Raw genomic sequence first — 18,723 nt, 5'->3', positions numbered from 1 at the left:
CGTGTCCCATGGCGTCGCTAGGAGCTGAAATGGACTCAGTGCACCTAACGACAACAACAATATAGGCAAATAGATGGATGGATGGATAGATGGGTGGATGATAGGTAGATAGATTGATCCAAAAACCCAAACTTGCTATTGAGTCTATTCCGACTCATAGGGACCCTATAGGACAGAGTAGAACTGAGCCATAGAGTTTCCAAGGAGCACCTGGTGAATTTGAACTGCTGACCTTTTGGTTAGCAGCCGTAGCTCTTAACCACTACACCACCAGGGTTTCCAGATAAAGGACAGATAGATAAATAGATAGGTACCTCCCATCCAGAGAACTTCATTCCTTTCCTTCAGAACATGTTCTCCGTTCATCTGATGTCCACCTTCCCCGTAGACCATAAGCACCCCGAGAGCAAGGGCCATGTCTCTGCTCACCGTTCCATCCCCAGCATCTAGCCCAGTGCCCAGCTGTAGCAGCCCTCAGTGAGCGAATTAACAGATGAAATGATGATCATGCCAACACCCCCAAGAATGAATTAAATTCTGTTCCCTAAAAAGACGTGAAGTCCTGATCACCTGTCTCTGTGAATGTGGCCTTGTTTGGAAATAGAGTCTTAGAAGATGTTATCAGTTACATTAACACATGGTCTTTCTGGAGTACGGTGGGTCCTGATCCCATGTGAGTTGTGTCCTTAGGGAAGGGAAGAGACACAGAGACAGAAACGGCGAAGGCGGCCATGTGAAGATGGGAACAGAGATTGGAGTGATACTAGAAGCCAACGAATGCCAAGGATGACTGGCAACCACCAGAAGCTGGAAGAGGCAATGAAGGCCCCTTGCCTAGAGCCCTCAGAGAGAGCATGGCCCTGGTGTAACCTTGACTTTGGACTTTTAGCCTCCAGAACTGTGAGAGAATAAATTTTTGTTGTTTTAAGCCACCCACTCTGTGGTACTTTTTGCTATATAGCCCAGGAAACTAATATACCTTTCATGTCAGCAGGGTACTTTACACAACTGGTTCTCAACTTGGCTGCCCAGTGGAATCACCTGGATGCCTGGACTCTGATTTAATTGGTCTGGGGTGTGGCCCGGGCAGCCAGAGTTTTACAAGCTCCCAGGTGATTCCAATGTGAAGCCACATTATCTAATGAAAACACTTTCGGTTCTCTCAGTTGATCCTGCTTTTTGCTGCCTTCTTCTTCCCTTCCTCTCTTCCCCTTCCTTTAATCCTCTGTTGTTGATTCTTAGGATCACACAGGTGGTGCAGTTTGCGCATGACTACTGAAAAGTTGGTGGTTCATATCCAGCCGGGGATTCTGCGGAAAAAAGGCCTGGCCACCTGCGTCCATAAGATCACAGCCACTGAAAGCCTTATGGAGTGCAGTTCTGTTCTGACACACATCGGGTTGCCATGAGTTGGAATCGACTTGAGGGCAATGAGTTTGTTTTGATTTGGTTTGTTGATTCTTAAAACAACCTCTTGAGGTAGGCAGGGCAAGGATCATTACCACTGTGGGATTTAAAAAATTAAGTCACTTCCCCAGGGTTGGGCAAATAATCTACACTGACCTGGGACAGTGGCCTGGGCCCAATCCAGCCTGATCTCCCTGCCTCCCAGTGGAAACCATGTGGAGGGGTCTTGACATACAGGGAACTTGACCTACGACAGACAGCGACTCATTTCTTGGGGCGGGCAGAAGAGAAGCAAGGTGCTCAAGGAGAAGCCAGGATCACCACTCAAGGTCAGCTCAGCACGGGCGCTGCTTCAGCAGGGAGTCTGGCCCAGGGCTGAGTGAGGCTGGGGGCAAGCCCAGGGCAAGGGAATGGCTGGAAGCCTGGCAGATAAACAGAGGGCACAGAAAAAGTCCGTAGAGAATCTACAGCAAAATCGTCCATCTCAGGTTGCCTTTGGTTCACCTGTGCTCTGAAAACAATAGATTTGGAATGATAGTCTGTTGATTTGGGGAGGGTCACTTAAATCCCTGGTGGTCTGCTTTCTCATCTGGAGAATGAGGATAATAGTGTCCTAATCACTGGGCTGCTGAGATGGTGAAATGAGAGCACAAAGGTGGCAATGATTTTTAAAACAGAAAGCAAATGCTGTAGAGTTTGATTGCTCTCCAACCTGGGAAGAGTGTTGGCCTCTGCTTTCTTCTCTTGCACCCCGAGCCTCCACGTCACACCCTGAGGTCTGACACTTGCCTACCGAGGAGCCAACTTTGGCAGCAAATCCTACTGTGACCCTCACTGCATGAACTTCTGATCAGCATGAGTTTGCTTTCTTAAAGTTGGGTAAGATTTCATGGAAGATGTGACTAAAGGGGTGTAAAAAAAAAAAAAAAAAAAAAACTCGTTGTCGCTGGGTTAATTCTGACTTCTAGTGACCCTATAGGACAGAGTAGAACAGCCCCACAGGATTTCCAAGGCTATAAATCTTTACATAAGGAGACTGCCACATCTTTCTCCCATGGACCGGCTGGTGGGTTTGAACCGCAGGCCTTTTGGTAAACAGCCGAGCTCTTAACCACTGTGCCACTAGGGGAGAATTCCAGTGACCTGGGCCTGCTAGTCCTCAAGGCCAGTGTTAGGGAGGTGGGGGTGGGTCCCTCACGTTTGGGTGTTTGGCTCACCAGGTGTCCTCCACTCTCACTGGGACAATAGGGCTGGCCGGGTGGTACAGAAGAAAAGTTAATCTGTGTACTGGAACTAATGAAGCCCAGAATAGGGGGATAGAAGGGCAGCAACCCCTTCCCAGGAAGAAAAACCTCAGAGATGGAATCTCCCATATCTGACTGGGACAGGTTAACAAGCAGCTGTTGGCTGAAGTGGCCTCATCAATGACATTTGGGTCATTGGTCATTGGTCATTTGCTGAGTGTTACTCTTATGACCAGGGATGGGAGTAGTGTGGCGAGCCCTGGAAAAACTTGCTGGAAAGCTTGTGCTTGCTTGGACACAATCACCATTTTTACCTAATATAAAAAAAACCCAAAAAACCAAACTCGTTGCTGTCGAGTCAATTCCAGCTCATAGAGATATCCCTGAAATTGTCCCACTGCTGGGCTTAATGGCTGGAGCCCATTCAGGATATCAAACATGGCAACCTTGTAATGAACAGAATCACAAAGAAGGAAGGGACATTGAGGTCATCATCAATCCAGCTGGCCATTTGATGTTTGGATCTCATTTGCAAGCGGCCTTTCTAGTATTTATTTACATGCTTCTAGTGATGGAGAGGAAACCCTGGTGGCATAGTGGCTAAGGGCTATGGCTGCTAACCAAAAGGTCAGCAGTTCAAATTCGCCTGGTGCTCCCTGGAAACCCACAGGGGGCAGTTCTACTCTGTCTTATAGGGTCGCTATGAGTCGGAATCAACTCAACGGCAACTGGTTTGTTTTTTTAGTGAAGGGGGTCTCACTAACTCCCAAGGTTTTCATTCAAATGCCCTACTCATTGACTAATCAGGTTGAGGCATGGTTCAGCACTCTCAGCAAGTCTGGAAAGTCACTATACCCACCACATAAGGGAGAGACAGAGCTGGAGTAACTGATCCTGCTGCTGCGGTTGGCCCAGGGGCTCAGGAAGGTGGCCACAGCTGGTGGTCCAAGCATTACGGTGACCTCTAGCTGGTCCCAGCCAGTTTTTCAGAGGCAGAAACATTCCTCACATCCTCATCAGGAAGGCTGCATTGATACGGGCCTACGTAGTTTGCTCCTTTTCATTGCCGTATAGTATTTCACTGCGTGGATGTACCACAGCTCATTTATCCATTGTATTGCTGATGGACATTTGAGTTTGTTCCAGTTTTGAATGCATAAATCTCACACAAATGAACGTCACAAGTATAAGGTTGGCAAAAGAAAGCAGACCCAAAAGAGTACACTTGTAGTATTTGATTTTATACTTTATTCAGGGTCGGGGGATTTATGTGATTGGAAGGGGAACACAGTGGGGGCTTCTAGGATGCTAGCAATGTTCTATTTCTGGATTTAGGTGATGATTATGTAAGTATGTTTGCTTCATGAAAAATCATCAAGCTATAATTCATGTCCTTTGAGACATGTATGTCATACTTCATTAAAACATGTATTTAAAAAGTTATAGTCCTACCATGACTGAGCTTGTACCAATAATACTGTAATGAATAGTGTTACGGGACTTTACAATTTCTTACTAAGGTGCAACAGATAGGAGGAAACTTTAAGGGAAATACTAATATTTCAAGGAATTACTGTGAAGAGTCTAACAATAATAACGATATCATTATTCACCAAAATTCAGTGCCTATCACTATATGTCAGACACTGTTTCAGATGTTTCCATCTATTAATTCACCGAATTCTCACTACACTAGGAAGTCAGTACTATTAGTATTCCCATTTTGCAGAGGAGGAAACTGAGGCCCAGAGAAGTTATGTAGGCACTAAAAGGTCACACAGCTGCTAAGTGGTACAACTGGTGTTCCAGAGTCTGCTGTTGAGGGCCCAAGGTACCTTCTGAGTCCTGGGATCCCTCAACTAAATGTACCCCTGGGCCCCGTCTACAGAAAGCCGGGCTGGGTTGAGAAGCTCTCCAGGCTCGGCCACTGGCTCAAGTGTTCCTGGCCAACTGCTAGGAAACCCACCCCCTGTAGTGTGGATGTTGTCATATTTTTAAAAAGAAGTAAATAACCTTCCTCATTTGCATGATATTTCACGCTGACTCTGCCTCTCAAACTGTTATTTCATCTACACATGGCACTGTGGGATGCCTGCGATATTTTATAAAGTTAATAACTTTCTCTTAATTGGATGAGTTTATAGAATAGTCTGCACAATTAACAATAATTATGCCAAAGATACTTTGATTCCAAGAATGCTCCACAAACATTGGTGTATTAAGCCATTTAGAAAAAACCAACAACCTACAACACACAGCCACAAAGCAACACATAGGCACAGGCACACACAGGCACAGGCACACACAGGCACAGGCACACGCAGGCACAGGCACAGGCACACACAGGCACACACAGGCACAGGCACACACAGGCACAGGCACACGCAGGCACAGGCACAGGCACACACAGGCACACACAGGCACAGGCACACGCAGGCACAGGCACAGGCACACGCAGGCACACACACACAGGCACATGCACGCACAATCGCACACTCGCTGCAGAACTCCCTGCAGGCCTGTGAGCCAGAATGAGTCCCTGTTTCCAGGCCCCAGGATGGTGGCGCTTCTGGAAAGTGCTAGAAAATGGCACACCTCAGTGTACTCCTGCACCCTTCTCCTACCTCGCCAAGCTCAGAGGAGGGGTTGGCAGGGTCTGGTCCTGCTGGCACTTGTTGAAGGACACTCTGTCTGTCTGTGCCCAGGTAACCATGCAGGTCAATGCCCCCTGAGCGGTTGGCAGGGGCTCTTAATAAACTGGGTCTCTAATCGCCTCTCTCTCTCTCTCTCTCGACTCCGCTACCTTTGATCTCCACAATACCTTTTTCAGGATGACTTCTCGTTCATAAAGGACAATTGCCTAGGAACATGGAATTCAGAGTTACTTGAATCAAATTTTTGAGCTATTCAATACAGCTCCTTTCATAAAATTTCATAGACATGCAGGATTGGAAAGGGCCTTGACCTCATTCAGTGCTTGAATGGTTCCTGTGACATGCTGCCCGGTGGTTGTTCAGTCGTTGCTTGAACACTTCCATTGATGGGGAGCTTGCTACCTTCTAAAGGCTTCCACTCTGTTTTAAGATAGCTTTAATTATGAGAAAACTCTTCCATATACTAGTGCTTCAAGTTACGCCCCTGGAACCTCCACCCACTGGTTCTACTCTTTGGAAAAGCAGTCAGCTTCCTCTTTCATGTGACAATATGACAGCTCTTCAGGTTTGCAACATCTGACTGTGAGCCAGGCTCCCCCAACCATCCCCAGTCTTCTCTTTCCTGGGCTGATGAGCCCCAGTTCTAGACACCTTTTCTAATCAGACCATCCTCAGCCAGCTTCAGAAATCCACCAATCTGAATAGCACCGCAAATGAGTTCTAGCCCTGAAATAAGATAAGTTCCTAGTCTAAATAGTCCGTGTGACCGTCATCATCTCTTTCTAGTGGCTTTAAATCTGGTTTGCAAAAAAAGGAAGAAGAAAAAAGAAAATCAGTCTTTGCAGGCAAGTAGATGCTTGTATTTGAGGCTGGGGAAGATGAGAAGCAGGGACCAGAAGGGACATATCAATGGGGCAAAGAGAGAAGGGGATTGAGAAATGGGCCCTCTTGCATCTGAGGTTGTTAGGCAGCCTAAGACCTGGTCTGCAGGCTGGGAGGCCTTGCTAGGAGCTGCTACAGGTCCCTCAGCCTCCCTGGGGATAGTCTAAGTGCCACCAGCACTCACTGTGGGGAGAGGTTCCCCAGGGGAGCAAGGCCTTTCATGCAGAGATGCTGAATAATGCAAGAGCTGTGTTCCTTTGTCCCAACAATCCCAGCATCAAGCTTGCCCCAAAGCACCTCTCCCAGCCCAGCTCAGCGAGCCAGTTCTGGACAGGTCTCCTTTGCCTCTCTCTGTTCCGTCCCCAGCACCACTTTTGCCTTTATAGTTCTAGCTCAGGGTGCCTGTGCCCAGCCCATCTGTTTAGTCCCATATGCTTCCTGCAAGGACTGCCAAGTCGGGGCCTGGTGCTCAGTGACTTTCCCCCAACCCTGGGCGGGCGGCTGGTCTGAGGCTTTCTCTGCCCAATGTCGTCGCTAGGAAACAGCCTGGCTGCTGTGTCAGGGCCAGGCCTCGGACATGGCGGGATGCAGCAGGGGCATGGTTGTTGGCCTGGGGCACCTGAGGGGCACCGAGGCCAGCCTGCCACAGGACTCAGGTGAGCAAGACCCTTGCAGGCAGGAGTGTCCCACTCATTGTGAATCCGTAGACCATGGGGTAGAGATACATTTTAGAAAATCTAAGATTTGCAGGAAAATGGAAAATATGTTTAATCTTTTTTTTTGTGCCCTTTGCAAATCTGTAGTTCCTTGTTAGCTAAAGAACTTAAAAGTGGATTATGGATAACATATTTTGTTTTCAAAACTTTCATGTTGGTGTGCTTAAAAGAGTATAAAGATTTGGAAAAAAAAAAACTAACTACATTTTGGGAAATTCAAGGTTTCCTTTGTACCATCTTACCTTTTTTGTTAGTGGAGAACCAGGTTCAGATACATTTCTACATGCTTGCATGTATCCACAGCAGGTCCAAACCAAAAACTATACCCACTGCCGCCGAGTCGGTTCTGACTCATAGCGACCCTATAAGACAGACTAGAACTGCCCCATAGGATTTCCAAGGCTGGAAATCTTTACAGAAGCAGACCACCACATCTTTCTCCCACCAAGCGGCTGAGGGGTTCAAGCCACCGACCTTTCAGTTAGCAGTGAGTGCTTGACCACTGAGCCAACAGGGCTCCTTCCACAGCAGGTCAGAGGGTACCTAATTCTCTTGCTGCTTTCCTCAGCAAATTCTCTGGCCAGGTGCTAAGATGCCTGACGCACAGGGAAATAATGGGGACTGCAGAGTAAAAAACCTGGCTTCGCATTCTGACCCTTCTGTTTATTAACTTTGTGATTGTGGACAAATGTTCTGAGCCTCAGCTTCCTAATCTGTAAAATGGGAATAATAATGCCACATTCATACATTTGGTGAGAGGATTAGTGAAAACAAACTTGGTAAAATACTTAGCACAGTGTTTGGCATACCGGACACAGTAAGTCACTGCTGGAAAAAGATTAGCCTGGTCAATGACAGCCTTGTGATTCTGAGGTCCCAAATGTGAACAGTCCCAAAGCAGTGTCCTAGCTTCCCCAGAACACAGACAAAGCCCTGGTAAGGCTCTTAATGCAGATGAGGAAGCAGCTCAGACCAGCAGATGTGGGACATAATCCACCTTCTCTGCACAAACCGGAACTAGGTCTGAATTTCATCAGCCACCCACAGTGGAGAGGAACAAATTGCTCTCTTTACCCAACCGGTACCTGTAAACACTGCCAGCTCCCTCTCCTCGACCCACCTCTCCCCTCACAACACACCGCCTTCTAGGATTAGATTGGATTCTGATTTTATAAGGCCATTCTGACACCTGGAGCCAACCAACTGTTAGGCTTAATAGGAAAGACACTGTGATTGAAATTAACCCCAGAGGGGGAGATTTCCAAGCCATTGCTCAAACAGGCTTGCCTACTTGCCACCAGTTTGGACTAGGGCCCCCCACCTGGCCATGCCTCCTCTCTAGGCCCCTCTCTCCTCCCCCACATCATAGAGGAAACACTCTTGCCCTCTTAAACACATCTTAGGCCCGAACAGGCAGGGTGGTGCAGTATCTCTGCACCAGGATGCTGGCTTCACCGTGGAGATGCATACCATCTTTGGCTGAAGACGAGGAAGCCTAGACGCCACCATCTCTAAGATGTGAATTTTTATTTGTCTTCCAGAAGCAGGGACAGGTTGTACAACGTTGTCTTCCCTCATTTCCCCTCGTGATTGATGGTGCACAGTTAGGAGGGAGCTGGCTGGCGACGGTGGTGGCACCTGTAGAGCTAACAGCCCATATGTGGACCAGACACACACAGCCTGGGTCTTGGGGAACACTGTCCTAACTGACTGAGCTGACTGTTCCTGACATTCTCACATGCAGTACTTTTCATATGTGCCATCTGGGGCTCCCACTCTATTGCAAACTCCTGGAGGAAACAGCTCGTGTTTGGTTTCTCCCACTATATCCAATTCTGAATGACCAGAGCCCTAATCCTCTGGGGCAGAGGGAGACCCAGGACCCAGGGCCTTCAGCAAAGCTATGAATCACATCAAGTTCAACTTAACACATTTCGGTTCTCCTGGCTCTCCCACTCCCCACCAAGGCACCCAGCATGCAGGGCATTTCCGGCACTGCACTTCTTCAGGATCCTACAGGCAGCAGATTCAGGAAGGAAATACTATGTACTGAGCCCACACTATGGAGCAGATGCTGTGAGGGCACATACATACGTGAGCTCTTCTCCTGGGCGGAAGAGCACAGCCAATATGAGTGCTCACTGTGAGCAGGTGAATGTGAGTTCAAATTCTGGCTCTACCACTTTCTAATGGTGTGGCCTTAAAAACCCAGTGCCTTAGGCGTGTTATTTAATATCTCTAAGCCCTGCTCCAACCCTCCCCCTGCCACACACACACTCTCATTGGGCATGAAAAACCCAGGTTTTTATCAGTTCACATCAATTAAAAGCCCCTACAATGTGGGGGCATCTGCTTGTTGAAAATGCTGAACTCTTCCAGGTAGAGGGCCCCTTATCATGGCATCTGGGGTCAGTCTTAGCTCCATCACTCACCAACTGTGGAGCCCTGGGAAAATTAAATAACTCGAGAGTCAGTTTGCTCACCTCTAAAATGGGGATAATATGAACACTTACTGCATTGCTATGAAGATTAAGTAAGACAATACATCTAAAACACGTAGTACAGCACCTGACATGTGGAAAATGTTCAATAAATCTTGCCTATGATCTCGGAGAACATCTAGCTCAATTGGCATAACAGAGTTTATAAAGAATATGTCCTACATTCTACTTTGGTGAGTAGCGTCTGGGGTCTTAAAAGCATGTCGGCGGCCATCTAAGATACACCAGTGGTCTCACCGCATCTGAAGCAAAGGAGAATGAAGAAAATTAAAGACACAAGGGAAAGATTAGTCCAAAGGACTGACGGACCACAACTACCAGGGCCTCCACCAGGCTGAGTCCAGCCCAGCTAGATGGTGCCTGGCTACCACCACTGACTGCTCTGACCAGGATCACAATAGAGGGTCCTGGACGGAGCAGGAGAAAAATGTACAACAAAATTCTAGCTCACACACAGAAAAACAAGACCAGATTTCCTGGTCTGACAGAGACTGGAGAAACCCCAAGAGTATGGCCCCCAGACACCCATACAGCTCAGTAATGAAGTCACTGCTGAGGTTCACCCTTCAGCCAAAGATTGGACATGTCCACAAAACAAAACAAGACTAAATGGGCACGCCAGCCCAGGGGCGAGGATAAGAAGAAAGGAGGGGACAGGAAAGCTGGTAATAGGGAACCCAAGGTGGAAAAGCGGAGAGTGTTGATATGTCATGGAGTTGGCAACCAATGTCACAAAATGATATGTGTATTGTTTAATGAGAAACTTGTTTGCTCTGTAAACCCTCATCTAAAGTATATATATAAAAACCCAGGGCCGTATAAAATCTTGCCTATGAGTCCCTGGGTGTGGAATGGTTAATGTGCTTGGCTGCTAACTGAAGGGCAGGAGTCCCCCCAGAGGCACCTTGAGAGAAAGGCCTGGTGATCTGCTTCTGAAAAATCAGCCATTGAAAACCCTGTGAACACAGCTCGATCCTGATACACGTGGGGTCACCATGAGTTGGAGTTAGGTCAACGGCAAATTTTCTTTTTTTTAGTTGTTGCAAACCAAACTTCACGGCGGATGAGGAAGCAGAGGCTCGTGCAGTTAAGTGACCTGCCCAAAATGACACGCCTGGGGTTTGGGCCCAGGCTCTCTGACACCAAGACCACTGGCATTTCCCTTACAGGATCCTGACTAATCTGAATAACGTATGCTAAGACACTGCTGGGAGATAATGACTTGCTGTTCGCCTTTATAAAAACATAGTTAACAATTTTCATGGGAGCTGTCAGGGCTTTCCTCCAAAGAGAATAACGGTGGGCATTCAGGCGCCATACAAGACAGGTGGGAGAGAGAGCTTTCTGTTCAGGAGGAACAGTGAAGGAATAGAACAGCTTACCTTCACTAAATGATTAACTTTCTCTTCACCATTTGTTGGTTTCAAATTAAAATAAGCCTAGCCAACTCGCAAAGCCACCCACCAGCTGCAACTTGATTGAAATGAGCTGACTCGGAGTGACAGCGTCACAGGGCGCTCACACAGGACGGTGAGAAGGCTCAGGAGGAGCAGCTTCTTTCAGCAACAAGAGCCGGGGGAGGCCTGGACACAGGAGGGCCTATTCTTTAGCCCATCAAGAATGACCAGAGACATTCTTGGCCTGTGGCTCTTGACAGAATAATGAGTGAGAAGGCAATATTAACCTGCAAATAGAAGAAGATTTGACTGCTGAAAACCCATCTGTAAATGGGCTCTGAGTTGTCATCCAGTTGACCCCGACCCATGGCAATCCCATGTGTAGAACTTGCTCCACAGGGTTGTTAATGGTGGTACGGTGGTTAAGAATTCAGTTGCTAACCAAAAAGTTGGCAGTTTGAACCCACCAGCTGCTCCTTGGAAACCATATGGGGTAGTTCTACCCTGTCCTATAGGGTCGCTATGGGTCGGGATCGACTCGATGGCAACCATATGGGGTAGCTCTACTCTGTCCTATAGGGTCGCTATGGGTCGGGATCGACTCGATGGCAACAGGTTTGGTTTTTCGGCTAGATCACCGGTGTTTTCTTCTGAGGTTCCTCTGGGTGCACTTGAACCTCTAACCTTTCAGTCAGCAGTTGAGTGCACTATCCTTTTGAACCACCCAGGGACTCCATGTGAGGGAGAGAGCGATGGAAAGTAAGTCCATTATAAGTTAGGAAAGAATGCATCAGGTACACTTGGGCAGTGCTCCTTTTGTTCTGTATTTTGGCCTTTTTATTGATAGCTTGAGTACAGGTGAGATAACCCTTTATTGTGACAGGCATTCTCATATACACTGGTGGCCCCAGGCAAGAGCCTCACAGTCATCACACCAAGCCTTGACTGTGTTCCCTTCCTAGGCCTGGTCCAGGGAGATCTCCAGCCCTCCCTCATGGAGAGACTGTAAGGCCCAGGTTCAAATGGCAACCCCTGGGTAGAATGGCAACATCAGGAGCCCACCTGCTGGGGAGAGAACCACGTAGCAATAGTTCCCTGGCAGGGGCACACATTAACGTGTGGCCTGGCAGAGGAGAGAGAGAACCAGAGTCGGGAGGCAGAGCTGGTTTTTGAGTCCAGGTCCCAACCCAACAGCCCAACCCATTGCTGTCAAGTCAATTCCAATTCATAGCAAACCTATAGGACGGAGCAGAACTGCCTCATAGAGTTGCTAAGGAGCGGCTGGTGGATTCAAACTGCTGACCTTTTGGGTTGCAGCTCTCAACCGTTGCACCACCAGAGCTCTGAGTCTAGGTCAGTGGTTTGCTAACTGGTCTGCACCTTGGAATGACCTGAGGAGCTTCAAAAACCAGTGTTCATTGCAGCATCATTCACAATAACCAAAAGGTGGAAACGACCAAGTGTCCACCAACAGATGAATGGGCACAAAATGCGCATAAACATACAATGGAATATTATTCAACTATAAAGAGAAATGAAGTTCTGATACATTCTACCATGCGGATGAACCTTGAAAACACTGTGCTGAGTGAAATGAATCAAACACAAAAGGGCAACATTGTATGATCCCACTTCCTGAGATATCTAGAATAGGCAAATACATAGAGACAAAGTAGATTTGTGGTTACCAGGGGCTGGGGAGGAGGAAAATGGGGAATTATTATTATTTTTTTTCTAGGGTACAGAGTTTCTGTTTGTGGTGATGAAAAATTTTGCAAATAGACAATGGTGACGGTTGCACAACACTGTGAATATAATTAATGTCACTGAATTGTACACACAAAAATGGTTAAAGTGGCAAGTTTTCTGTCACAGATATTTTACCACAATGAAAAAATCAACATGGATACCTGTTCTCACCCCCACACATTGTGACTGAATCGATCTGGAGTGTGGCATGGGCTTGTTTTAAAAGATCTCCAGGTGTTTCCAAAGTGCTGTCAAGTTTGGGAATCACTGGCCTAAGATCTTTCAAAGAAGGAGTTGCATTTCACACCCGGCCTCCACCTCTCCCACCCCAAAGGCACGCATTCTCCGTGGGCAGAATAGATTGCTGGGGAGTCCGTTCCTCACAGCCGCTTTAAAGTGAAGGCAGTTGCCTGAATAAAGGGATTTTGAAAGCACTGTTTGGCTTTCAAAACATCTCTCCTGCCTACTTCCTAACTCCTGCCACACCTTTCTCTGGGACCAAGCTCTTTATTCCAGAGTGAGAGATCAGCCTTTAAACAGCAATGTCCTTGGGAGGAGAAAGAGAGAGGCTCCAGTTCCTGCTAAGCTATAAATGACCAATGAGGAGGGAGAGCGATAACTTGGCTATGTTGACCGTCTGGCATGGGGAGGAGTGTGACAATGCTAATGCTAGAGGGGATCCCCTCATTTTAGACAGGAGGAAACAGGGTGCCCGAGGCATGACATGACCTGGTCAAGGTCACTGCTCAGTAAGTCAGCAGTAGAGTCTTGGGCAGAGAGGACATGCTTCACATTTGATGCAACTTGGTGCAGGGCTGGCTTTGATCCCAAAGAATGGAGATGCATCTTGGAGGTGTCCATGGAATCTTTTCATCAGGTATGGGACTGCCCCAAGAAGGCCCTTAGAAATTTATCAGGGGATATTTTGATTATCAACAATGCCTTTGCTGAAGCCCTGGTGGTGCAGTGGTGAAGAGCTCAGCTTCTAACCAAAAGGTTGGCAATTTGAATCCACCAGACGCTCCTTGGAAACCCTATGGGGCAATCCTACTCTGTCCTACAGGGTCGCTATGAGTCAAAACCGACTTGACCTTAACACATTTTTTTTTTTAATAATTTTTATTGTGCTTTAAGTGAAAGTTTACGAATCAAGTCAGTCTTTCACACAAAAACCCATATACACCTTGCTACACACTCCCAATTACTCTCCCCCTAATAAGACAGCCCGCTCTCTCCCTCCACTCTCTCTTTTCGTGTCCATTTCACCAGCTTCTAACCCCCTCCACCCTCTCATTTCCCCTCCAGGCAGGAGATGCCAACATAGTCTCAAGTGTCCACCTGATCCAAGAAGCTCACTCCTCACCAGCAACCCTCTCCAACCCATTGTCCAGTCCAATCCATGTCTGAAGAGTTGGCTTCGGGAATGGTTCCTGTCTGGGGGCAATAGAAGGTCTGGGGGCCATGACCACCGGGGTCCTTCTAGTCTCAGTCAGACCATTAAGTCTGGTCTTATGAGAATTTGAGGTCTGCATCCCACTGCTCTCCTGCTCCCTCAGGGGTTCTCTGTTGTGTTCCCTGTCAGGGCACTCATCGGTTGTAGCCAGGCACCTTCTAGTTCTTCTGGTCTCAGGATGGTGTAGTCGCTGGTTCATGTGGCCCTTTCTATCTCTTGGGCTCGTAATCACCTTGTGTCCTTGGTGTCCTTCATTCTCCTTTGCTCCAAGTGGGTTGAGACCAATTGATGCATCTCAGATGGCTGCTTGCTAGCGTTTAAGACCCCAGACGCCACTCTTCAAAGTGGGATGCAGAATGTTTTCTTAATAGATTTTATTATGCCAATTGACTTAGATGTCCCCTGAAACCATGGTCCCCAGATCCTGCCCCTGCTACACTGGCCTTTGAAGCATTCAGTTTATTCAAGAAACTTCTTTGCTTTTGGTTTAGTCCAATCATGCTGATCTCCCCTGTATTGTGTGCTGTCTTTCCCTTCACCTAAAGTAGTTCTTATCTACTATCTAATTAGTGAAGACCCCTCTCCCACCCTCCCTCCCTCCTCTCTCTCGTAACCACAAAAGAATGTTTTCTTCTCAGTTTAAACTATTTTTCGAGTTCTTATAATAGTGGTCTTATACAATATTTGTCCTTTGCAACTGACTAATTTCACTCAGCATAGTGCCTTCCAGGTTCCTCCATGTTATGAAATGTTTCACAGACTCCTCACTATTCTTTATCGATGCGTAGTATTCCATTGTGTGAATATACTTAACACATTTTTATTAGCGTTAAGTGAGCAGAGGCTAAGGGCACAAAACCTTCTGTGTTATGGGTTCATTTGTGTTCCTCAAAAAGAAGTGTTGAAGACCTAATGCCTGGTACTTGTGAGTGTGACCTTGTTTGGAAATAGGGTCTTTGAAGATATTATCAGTCCGGTTCACATGAGGTCATACTGGAGTAGGGTGGGCTTACAAAATGGGAGAAGAGACACAGAGACAGAGAAGCAGAGGAAGGATGCCACGTGATGCTGCAGCTGCGAAGCAAGGAACACCTACCCAAAAGCCAGGGAACACCCAGGGTGACCAAAAGCTAAGAGAGAGGCATCGGACAGATTCTTGCTCAGAGTTTCAGAAGGAATAAATGCAGCTGACACCCCGCTCTTGGCCTCCAGACCATCAGACTGTAAGTTTCTGTTCTTATAAGCCACCGAGGTTGTGGTGTTTGTTAGGGCAGCCCCAGGACACAAAGACATTTTGCAGCGTGTGGACAGTCCTGCTAAAGGAAGAGCTGTCCAACCCCAAGCGTGTTAGCCTCTCCTTCGAGTAAGACTGTTAATCACTGGGTCGCAGTAGCTTATGAGGCACAACACACCCATCTTTCCCCAAGGCCAACGCAGCAGCACTGGTCCCATGCTTGCAGGCTTGGTGATGGAGTGGGCAGAGGAAGCGGCTGCCCCAGGCAGGCCCTACAGGCCAGTTCCTGGGCAGCTGGGTTTCCCTAAGGCCTCTGGGATACTGCCTCATTATGCTCTAAGGAGCCCAGTGTACATGGGAGGCTGAAGACCCTGATACTAGCTTCAGGTCAAAGGGTAAAGTTTCCCCCTGGGTGGCATTTGGCACCGCACCCTCCTGCTGGGACCCCTCCTCTTCTGGTATCCGACCTGGGCAAGGAGTAGCCCAATTGACCATCTGCCCCTGCTTGGCCCAGAGTGGCCTTGGTCCCCTGTGGATGGTACACAAAGGAAAGGGCTTGCCAGGGAGGGCTGCCTTTTCTTGGGTAGAATGAAAAGCTACCCATGTGCCAGGCTCCTGAGGAGTGAATTTGGGCACTCGGGCTGCTGCCTGTTTGCTTTGTGGGGTGCCATCTCCTCTTAATATAAGCATATTTATACTTTGCTGATTTGATAGTGAGGCAAGGATAGATTGAGGCTATTATCACATAGTTAAAGAGCCTGGTGACTTTGTTTACTCGGCCAAGCATTTGCCCTCCCTGAGCCTCAGTTTCCTCATCCATAAAGGGGAGCTAATGCTGTTTGCCTTATCGTGATGTGGCGCAGATGAGCAAAACCCAAAACCCAAAAAACCCAGTGCCATCGAGTTAATTCCGACTCATAGCGACCCTATAGGATGGAGCAGAACTGCCCCATAGAGTTTCCAAGGAGCAGCTGGTGGATTCAGACTGCTGACTTTTTTGGTCAGCAGCCATAGCTCTTAACCACTGAGCCACCAGGGTTTCCAAATGAGGCAAAGTACGTATAAAAGTGCGTGGCAGACTATAGGCCTTACACAAACAAAACCCTCTGCTATACCCCCGCCCCCCCAAAAAACCCATTGCCATCAAGTTGGTTCCAACTAGTAGCGACCCTACACACAGTGGTTGCTTTTTTTTCTCATCCTCCTCTCAGGCACCCAATGCCCCTTTGCCTCTAGGGCCACAACTGCACACCTCAGCCAGGTAGGGCCTGGTTTCCCTGGCCTGCTGCCTCCGAGAACCACCCCTCACATCTTCCTACCTGAGGGGTGACCCAGGGGGCATGGCGAGGGGTAGCAGCTATGCAGGAAGCAGATCTCATGATATATGCCGGGGGGCCTGTTACTCCTACCACCCGCCTGTCAGTATGTCAGGCGTGTTGTCGTGATGCTGGAGGCTATGCCACTGGTACTTCCAATACCAGCAGTCACCCATGATCTCAGCAGCGCTTCCAGGCTGAGACAGACTAGGCAGGAAGAAAGGCCTGGTGATCTGCTTCCAAAAACTAGTTAATGAAAACCCTGTGGACTGCAACAGAATATTGTTCCCCTAGGCTGGAAGGCGCTCAAAATACACAGTGGCCAAAACAACGGGCTGGAGCATGCCAACGATGGTGACGACGGCGCAGGACCAGGCAACACTCAGTTCTGTTGTACACGGAGTGGCCATGGGCTGGAGTTGACGCCACAGTAACTAACAACGATAACGGCCTGTTACTTGCTTGCCCACTCCCAGCACCTTAATTCACTAGGAAGAAAGAGGGAAGGAAAAAAAAAATTACAAAAGAAATCAGCCAGGCCTGCTGGGAGTGGTGACTGGGAGACTTTACGTTCCGGAGGCTGAGCGGACGGTTACGGTGGGAAGTTGTATTTCTGTGGTAAATAACCTCTAATGGGATAGGTCGTTACACTAATTACAGCAGATAATTAATTTTCTAATTATTTTTTAGGTGGCCATACATTATAAGAGAAACATAATTTCTTTCTTTTCTTCTTGGGCAGATATGCTTTGAGCTCATCCCCTGTCAATCAGCCTTCCTAGCACCCAGGACGACAGGGAAAGTTTTCCTCTTCAGTCCCTGGTTCACCAAGATATTCCTGGAGGTTCAAGCAACTCCCCAAGCCTTCCACTCCCTCTCGGACGTTGTTCTCATTCAAAAGCGCTCTCCCTACCACCAACTGAGATGGTTTTCACTAGATCTTCCCAGTTTCCCTTTGGCCTCAGACACCTAGGCTGGTGCCTATTCTCAAGGCTCTGACTGAAAGCCTATCTCATCTCCTTCATGGTGGACCAGGGGCTGATATTCTCAGAGGAAAAAGTAAGCACGGTGCTTAGCTTGTTTACCAGACAAGCTGTAGTGAACAGTTTCACGTGGGTTTCACCACATGATGTGAAATTGTTCACTATAGATTAGTAAGTAAGCACAATTAAGCCCAAGCTTACCTTGCTTACTGGGTCATCTGTCCAAAACTCACTACCGTTGAGTCAATTCAGACTCACAGTGACCCCATACGATTTCCAAGGCTGTTAAGAGTGCCACATCTTTCTCCCACGGAGCCACTGGTGGTTTCAAACTGCCAACCTTTCGGTTAGCAGTCAATTGCTTTAACCACTGTGCTACCAGGACACCTCTGCCCCTGTCAGGGATTGTAAATTTGGAAACAGGCTTTGATTCTGTAGGACGGTGCTATGGGATTGGGAGAGAGACAGATGCCAACCATACCTAGAAGCAGTCTTTGATGTGGTGAAAAAATGTGAAATTGTTCACTACAGATGATCTAGTAAGCAAGGCAAGCACTGTGCTTACCTTGCCTATTGGATAATCCATCCCTGGGTGGAGCCCCTGGTAAAGCTGTCCTATCTCTCACAGACCCATATCACCACCCTGACCCCCACCTCTGGGCCATTGGAGTCATAGTTCCCCACCACCTGGAGGCCCCCTTTCTATTAAAACCCTGTCCGTCATCCACGGCTTGGCTCGGATTTCAGCCCAACCACCATAAGTCTTTGCATGCGCTTTTCTCGACAGCATCTAGTAGAGCTGTCTAGGAGGGAAATTCAGGAACTCCTGTCTGCACCAGGTACTTTGCATATATTATTTGATTTAATATTCGAAGGAGGTTTCATTATCCTCATTTTGGAGCTGAGGAAACAAAGGCTCAAAGAGGTTAAGTGCCTTGTCTTTAACCTCTTGCTTGTCCCGGGATGAGCGTCTAGCCCAAAGCCCATGAGTTTTCTCCTGCCCCCCTTCCATTTCCCACATTCCTCTATTTTTATCAGCCATGAAGCTCTCCAGGAGGTCTCTGGCAGGCATGTACTGTTTGTGCTCGACTACTAACCCACCAGAAAGCCCTGGTGATCTACTTCCATAAAATCACAGCCAAGAAAACCCTATGAAGCAGTACTACTCTGTCACACATGGGGTCTCC

General features: G+C 47.8%; 1 protein-coding gene and 1 long non-coding RNA gene across 2 annotated transcripts in view; one reads left to right on the top strand and one right to left on the bottom strand.

Moving 5' to 3' along the window:
• Nucleotides 1-1,206, top strand: part of LOC111752837 (uncharacterized) — a 43,457-nt gene extending 42,251 nt beyond the window's left edge. Inside the window, exon 3 of the long non-coding RNA XR_002787732.2 lies at nt 691-1,206. This is a non-coding gene — a long non-coding RNA (uncharacterized LOC111752837). The remainder of the gene's footprint in view (nt 1-690) is intronic.
• The window catches only part of DSCAML1 (DS cell adhesion molecule like 1), a 418,105-nt gene that overhangs the window by 204,578 nt on the left and 194,804 nt on the right, over nt 1-18,723 (bottom strand). The window lies entirely within an intron of this gene.

The sequence above is a fragment of the Loxodonta africana genome, chromosome 15 (genome assembly GCF_030014295.1).
Source record: "Loxodonta africana isolate mLoxAfr1 chromosome 15, mLoxAfr1.hap2, whole genome shotgun sequence".
Taxonomy (NCBI): domain Eukaryota; kingdom Metazoa; phylum Chordata; class Mammalia; order Proboscidea; family Elephantidae; genus Loxodonta; species Loxodonta africana.
The sequence above is the reverse complement of the archived record's forward strand: the minus strand, read 5'-3'. Positions and strand labels throughout refer to the sequence as shown.